This window comes from Equus asinus, chromosome 12 (assembly GCF_041296235.1).
Source record: "Equus asinus isolate D_3611 breed Donkey chromosome 12, EquAss-T2T_v2, whole genome shotgun sequence".
Taxonomy (NCBI): Eukaryota; Metazoa; Chordata; class Mammalia; order Perissodactyla; family Equidae; genus Equus; species Equus asinus.
In genome coordinates this window covers 23,363,140-23,370,648 of record NC_091801.1, presented here as the reverse complement: position 1 = coordinate 23,370,648, position 7,509 = coordinate 23,363,140, and the positions used below count along the sequence as shown (strand labels likewise).

The 7,509-nt window shown below is 44.2% G+C and overlaps 1 long non-coding RNA gene across 1 annotated transcript; it reads left to right on the top strand.

Moving 5' to 3' along the window:
* Positions 1–210: 210 nt before the first annotated feature.
* LOC123290027 (uncharacterized) lies at positions 211–7,293 on the top strand. The gene is made up of 3 exons (XR_006534292.2): positions 211–435; positions 889–1,027; positions 6,457–7,293. It is a non-coding gene; the product is annotated as an uncharacterized lncRNA (long non-coding RNA).
* The last annotated feature ends 216 nt before the right edge of the window (positions 7,294–7,509 follow it).

Here is a 7,509-nt window from a genome sequence, read left to right as displayed (position 1 = left end):
CTGGATCCAGCTCTGCCCAAAGCCTGCTACTCCCTTTGGCTAAATTTCATTTCCCAGCCAATAAACTCACTATTTTTAAGCTAGTTGAATCAGCCTCTGTCTCTTGCATCCAAAAGTGCTCTAACTAAGAATCCAAGGAGAGTTCTCTGGAGTCCACTACTCAACAGTGGGAGCAAGTGTGCGGAAGGGCGTGTTGCTGACTCACCGGCCACACAAAGACTGACCAGAGAGGGCTTTGAGCCACTGCTCAAAGACGCTGGCAGTCCTTGCCGGGCAGCCCTCTAAATGAAACCTTATTAAGCAACCCCTGGCTTCAACACTATTCTTAGCTGCCTGGAATTGCGTGGAGGAGGCCAGCCGGGGCACAACCAAACAGGGTCACCTCCCTACCTCCTCCTGTCGCAGCCTCTGACGCAGGCCTGAAATCTGGGGCAGGTAAGGTTGCGACCAGAGGAGCTGGGTGAGGGCATCAGGTTCCAGCTGTGACCTAAGAGGTGGCATCCTGCGGGGCGGCCAGGGCTCAGTACTGGGAGTTCCCTGGGAGATTATGGAAGCCACAGGGGGTGAGGGGAACTACTGCTGTGGGCTTACAGGGGGACAAGGTCAGCATCTAGGGAATGCAGATGAAGTAATGGGAGACCAGGGCAGGGAAGCAGTTGCTAAAACAAACCGACAATTCTGCTGGATGAGGTTTCTTTGGCCTGGAGCTGTTTTTAAAGGGCCAGCCACACACAAATTGCAGTGTGTTAAAGACACCTGGAGCAGAGCACAGACCCACTCAGGCTAGCTCGCAACTCTGAAGATCCAGGATGTCACCTTTGGGGGACTTCTCAGTGTGTTGAAAGGGGAAGCAATTTGTTTTCATGGTTCTTCTGGGTCTGTGCACAGATGGATTTTTCAGCTCATCTCGTCACTCTCCTCTACCTGTGCAGACGCATGAGTCAGCCTTGGGAACAGCTCTGATCTTCTCACCCTGCACCCCGACAAACGTGAATTATGCTCCAGTGATAACCCCTGGTTACCTACGGTACGTAAACCAGTCAAGACTTCAGAGAGCCCCGTAATATCTATGCACAAAAGGTCTTGGTATAAATTCCTTCCATCTAAAATCATTACCACATTGCTTGCTTCTATTTTGGGATTTCTCATGTTCCTGGAGAAGACCCACCTTTCACACCAGCCGTTTCATCATCTAACTATAGTTAAGACTTCTTCCAATCACACACTTTCCTCCATCATGGAATATGAAGGATACGAATTAAATCAACCTTATTAAATGCAGTGCCACACATTTGGAATTTGTAGCATTTGACAGAAGCTGAAATGAAATTTACTTGTTGCTCAGATAATTGTGTATTGTGTACATTACTAGACTGAACACTTTTGTAGGAAGGGTGAATTTAAAGTGTTTAAGAGGAAAACTGTTTTAAACACCCTCCAGCACTTTAAAATGTCACATTGCACCCAAACAACTGATTCCAGGTACGCATAAATCTTCTGTGTTCACAAAACAAGTCTGCAAGGGTTTCTGGTGGGCGGCTGTCCTTTAGCCTCCTATTTATTTACTGCAATAAAACTATGTAAAAACCCTATCCTTCACCCCTTTTGCTAATTTACTTTGGTCTTTTCTACGATGGTCTAAAAAGGAATGTTTTACTTTATGACTTTACCCTTCAATAAGGTATATTCTTGGTGCCACAACTGAATTCTGCTTCCTAAGTCACAGAAAGAAAATGTTTTCCAAATTCTTTCCATACATCCTGTAGGTGGGACACAAATTGCAAGAGAAAAAAATCCTGGAGGCTCAGAACCAGATAGGCCTTTCTTTCTGGAAGAGTAGTTTCATTCTCCGAGCTCTGGTGCTTTGAGGCTCACATCATGATCTCTGGGGAGATGAGCAGAACCCAGCCTCTTGTGTGTTGGTTAAGGGAGCGCTAGCTGCTGTAACAGAAAAATGCCTACGTCCTGGCAGCCCTACGTACTGAAAGTTTATATCTTGATCACGTAACAGGCAAAGCTGACACTTCTAGTTGAGTAGCTCTCCTCCACGATGTGACCCAAGGGCTCCTTTCGTCTTCTGGCTCCATCAAGTTCAACATGTGGCTCCAACATAGTCCCAAGAGTTGACTCATTACAGCCAGGTGGGAAGAGAACAGTCCATGACAGACTGCACGTGGGTTTATGATCCAGGCCTGGAATTGGTGCGCATCAATTCCGCTTATTTTCTACTGACCAGCGCAGGACTGATGGCGGACCATGGCCACACACCCCTGCAAGGACTTGGACACGTATTATAGCTGTGTGCCGGTGTTTGGGTGAACATGTAACAATTTCTGCCTTCTGTGGTCGGAGTCAAGAACTTTTGACTCCAGCAGTGGCCAGGCTCTCGCTCCGAAGGTACTGGGGATGCTCATTGGGGCAGGCCCCCAGAGACTGAGTAAATTCTGTTATTAAATTAATTTCCTTTATTTGCTACTCAGTTTTGCTTTTCTATTTTCATCTCATTGGCTTCTGGACTGGAATTAAACATCTTTAAATCTTGGTCTACCATAACATCTCAAAAAGACTTAAAAAAGGAAAGAGTCAATAGGAAAAGAAGTTGACTTGACCTTGTTTCTTATAAATCATCTGAAAATGATAGGCTCCACACTAAAATATCCTAGTGGTCTGAGGCAGACAGGATCGAGATCTTGCTCTTTCTGCAAGACCTGGATATCATTTATCACCGAGTACCTGACTCTCACAATTCAGGATATTGAACCTTGTACAGGCCCCTGCTACCCAACCCCCCACTGTTGAGTCACCTCCCACCCTCAGGCAGATGCGAAAGTAAATCTCCAGCCCCCCCACATAGTAGCTGTGAAGTGTGGGCAACTTATTTAGCCTTCCTGAGGTTAAATTATTCTGTAAATTATTCTTCTTGGCCCCATATTCTGTGAAAATGGGGTTAATAATTTCATCTTGTGGGACATTGTAAGGGTTAAGTAGGATATTGAATGAAAAATCACCCAGCACAGGGCCTGGCATCGGCTGGACGATCCATCACTACCAGCTTCCTTCCGGCCTTTCTCCACTTGGAGGAAGGTGAGCACCAGGGCCCTCGTCAGAGCGGTGGTGCCTCTGGGAGTGGGGCTACCTCTCCTCCCCTGCCTGGCCGACTTCACGAAGATCCCACTGCAGCAAGAGTTCTTTCCATTCAGACAGAAACCAGAGGGTCTGAAGGCGAGGAGGGAGTCAGAGGCAGACAAAGACGCAATTACCGCCACATGACTGCCTACTAAGAATTCCGGCTGAAGAAAGGCTTTTCTGCGGTTTGTTTTTGCTAATTCTGCTGCAAGAACCCAAGAGGTAGGGCCTTCAGTCAACAGGACAGCCCCCATTTCACTGTTCCTAAATGTAATTCAACTTAGTCAACCTCTGACATTTTCTGGCTCCATCTCTTCTCTCTCATACTTCCTTGATTTATTAGCAGCTATCTACTCCAGTTAGCTCAATTTCCATTGATCGGGCCCGGCTAAACCTAGTGTACTTCACATCCACAAATGCATGCACGTGCACACACACACACACACGCATGCACAAAAACCCAAGAAAAATCTCGGCTCTAAATGGAGGGTGGGTGGTACCCAGTGTTTCTCAGGCCATGCCTGAGTCCATGTTAGAGGAAGATGAAAATCACTTTCCCCAGCTCTCCCAAAGTCAGTTTATGAGAATCAATTATAATCCTTAAATCTTCTCATTCTTATATAGGCTTATTTCTTACTTAGTTCTGGTATGCCACTTTGAGCCAGTCAGAGAAAAAAACCTTTGCACTGGCGATACTGCACAACTATACACCAACAAGGATGACATTCTGGGATAAACCAGCAGAAGCCTTGGCTGTTTCAGGAGTAATCCTAAAGATCAACAGAAGAAATTGCTTGAAGTGGATGGATAAAATTCTTAGAAAAATCCTGCCCAAGCCCTCTAGAATTCGTTTATGATGTCTTTATATATTTCAGCCTTTCACCTAGGAAGATTCTGAAGCGTCACCAAAATGAATGTGCAGTGCTGCTGGGAAGGCGCATGGATGCTGCAAAGGGCTTAGACTTGAAAACATCTTTTGAAGGAGTTTTGGGAGAAAAAGTTCCATTGATGCGAACTAAAATTTTGGGGAAAGGTTTTAAGCAAGTTTCAACGGGATGCACATAAAGTAACTTTTCTCACTCTGCTGAAAATCTCAGGGAAAGCAAAGTGGCCCAGAGGGCCAGGTCAGCATTGGCCTAACAGGAACCTTGTTCAGTGGGTTGAAGTGAAGTGAGGCCCGGTGCCAGCAGGGCTTAAATGAAAGCTGTGGTCTGGCAGCGGGTCTGAGGCTGGTGTGCAAAGTCACTGGCGGTTGGCGCTATGGATTGATAGTGGGTGGGGGATTTTAATGGGATTGTACAGGATGGGAAGTGTACGCTATGAGGAATCAAGACCAGAGATGGAAGTTTGACTGGTGCTTGAGAAGCACTTGAGCCCGAAGCTGGGGCTAGAGCTGTAGATTGTTCTCCTAAGTCTTGTTCCTCAACAAGAAGCTTCCTTCCAACGTCTCCCTTCCTCCGGGTCAGAATCTCCCAGAACTTGACTGCAAAGTAACAAAAAGAAACTATATATGAAGATGTTTCTGATCTACCACCAAATTCTGTTCTCTCTTTATCCATAAAAGTAAAAGGCATAGACTTTTTAGATTGAGGTAGAATTGATACACAATAAACCACACATTCTAAAAGTGTTCAAGTTACTAATTTTGACATCATTCTACACTCATGAAAGCATAGCCACAATCGAGATAGAAAATATATCCATCCCTCCAAAAACTTTCCTTGTGTCCCTTTGTAATTCCTCCCATCTCTGTCCCTCTCTGCCTTATCCCCTCTCCCTCAGGCAACTGTTGAACTGCTTTCTGTTACAATATATTAGTTTGCATTTTCCAGAATTTTACATAAATGGAATCATACAGTATTTAGTCTTTTTTGGTCTGGCTTCTTTCATTCAGTGTAATTATTTTGAGATTCACCCATGCTGTTTGTGTATTTCAAGAGTTCATTATTTTTTATTGGTGAGTAGTATTTCATCAGATAGATATCACACAATTTGTATTCAGTATGTCTCCCCAGGGTGAGAGAAATCATGCTGTTGCCATTTATTTGAGTTCTTATTATGGGTCATGGGCTCTTGATGTAACTCAGCTGAATTACTTCTCTCAAGAAACTAAATGATGTTTACAGATACGGAAACAGATTCAGAGAGGATAGCTCGTTGGTCTGAGGCCACAGAGCCAGTTAGGGATGGAAGCAAGCTTTGAAACCAGTCCTGCTACTGAAGTCCAAGCTCATTTCTTCAGGCTCTGCTACCTTCCACGGGAGCAGTTTTGGACTTAGATTATTAAGAGCAATGCTTTGGGCTGTTACTTTTCACGGAAGACATAACCTCACAGACTCTGGTTCTGCTCCCACAGCCTCCTCAGCTCCAGGCTTGAGACGAGTCTCTATTCCTCAGAAGAACTTGTGAAACTCCATACTTCTTTGTATTCAAGTATCAGTGTGTTTGACTATTGTTCTCAATCCAGAACTTGCCTTGTTTTTATAGAACAAAAATCCAGCTTCATTCTGAAAATGAAGTGACACTTGGTCTCTGGAAAACAACCCAGATCCCAGGTCCCCACTTTAGCACAATCCGAAGTCAAGGTTTCTGGTTGGATACTTTCAGACATATCAAACCAGAGGAAAAAGAAAGAGATTTTTCTTTTTCTTGCCGTTCCAGATCTGATAACGTTGCCTGATTAGTTCCTCCACCGTGAATTCACACCGCATGTACCCACATGCCAGCCCTTTGCTAAAAGGCCATCAGCTATATTGCTTCCTGCACAATCGTTTATATTTTGCCTCACGCCTTCCCTTCTGCACCTCTGTTTCCGGCTCCTCCCCCTGAAGTAGCAAAACGCTTGCAAAGAAAATGTGTCAACAGGTGAAATTTATAGGAGTTTCCTGGCCCACACAGAAATGTGAACCACAGGCATCCCCAAAGGAGAGATTTTCTTACCCAGATACTTACCCTCTTGAATATGCCCTGATTCATTCACATGTGAGTTCTCTAGAGAAACCAGTTATCTTTTTTACAGAATCAGAGTGTGGAGCTCCTGTTTGGGAAGAGTGACTTTGATGAATGCCAGTTGGGATTATTTAGTTGCAGTTACAGAAAAACCTGACCCAAACTGGCTTAGTCAAAAAAGGGAATTTATTGACTCAGAAGCTGAAAAGAGGAGGGCTAGCTTCAGGCACAACTCTATTCAGGGCTTAAGCATATCAGTAGCACCTGCTTATTTTTGAATCTTCATGTCTTTGTTCTACTTTCCATTATGTTGACTTTGGCCTTGAGTTTTATGGGTCCCAGAAAGGTCCCTGCTAACCCATTCATTCTCTTATGTTTTAGGTCAAAGGTTATGAGTGAGAGTCTCTTTCCCAGAAGATGCAGCGAAAATGTCATTGCATCTCATTGGCTCCGACTAGGTCACGAATGATACATGAACGTCAATGGAAAGGGAAATGAGACACGCTGATGGCTTAGGCCTGGGTCACCAACGCCACGCCTGGGGCTGGGTGTGGAATCAACTTTAATGGGAACTGCATGGAAATTGGGTACAGTCACCAGGGGGACTCTGGCAGTGTTTACTGCAGTGAGTTTTGCCTTATAAGAAACTATATGTATGTGTCACATAATGTTTTGTCTCCACTGCACAAGCCAGCTCCATACCTTGAAAATAGCCAGCATCTGCGCATGTAAAATAAGAATTCCCCACAAAGCCAGACTGACTTGGAGAAAGGGTTACTTACTGATTTCAATTCCAGGAGTCAGGCTAGTTTGTTAAAATTTTGATATAAGTGCGTCAGCATAGAAAACTTAAACTCAAAAGTTTCTCAAAGTCTAAAGCAGGACCATTTTCTATTCTTAAAGGCATGAAGATCCTCCACCGGTTTGTTACTAAAGCCTGTGGCAGTAAGACTCTCATGGGTTTCATTGAGTTTTTGTGTTTGTTTCCTAAGATGCCTAAGATGTTTCAGTTGTAAGGACCTCTGCAGCGCAATCAGGCTGGTTCTGGAGGGAGTGGAGGAGTTTATGGCAGAAACTTGAAACTTGGGGAGGCCCTGGAAGTATTTTGACTACATTATGGTCCACACACCAAAAGAAGCTCTCCTATGTTGTTCTTTCTTCCAATCACTCAACTTCTTCATATGTCTTTCTAAATAAACATCTGGGATTAGGTTCCTCATTCTTCTTGTCAACTCTTGACCTTAAGTGTTCAGACTTGAACCACTGAACAATTGTTGCTAGTTCTGTACTTCCTTTCCTCAGATGCTTTATTGTTGATTGTGTATCAGGCCTTCTCTAAGCATTTCACATGCATTATTTCATTTATTCCTCATAACTTCTCTATGACATAGAGACTATTATTATTCCCATTGTATGGAAGACAAACAGACCTAA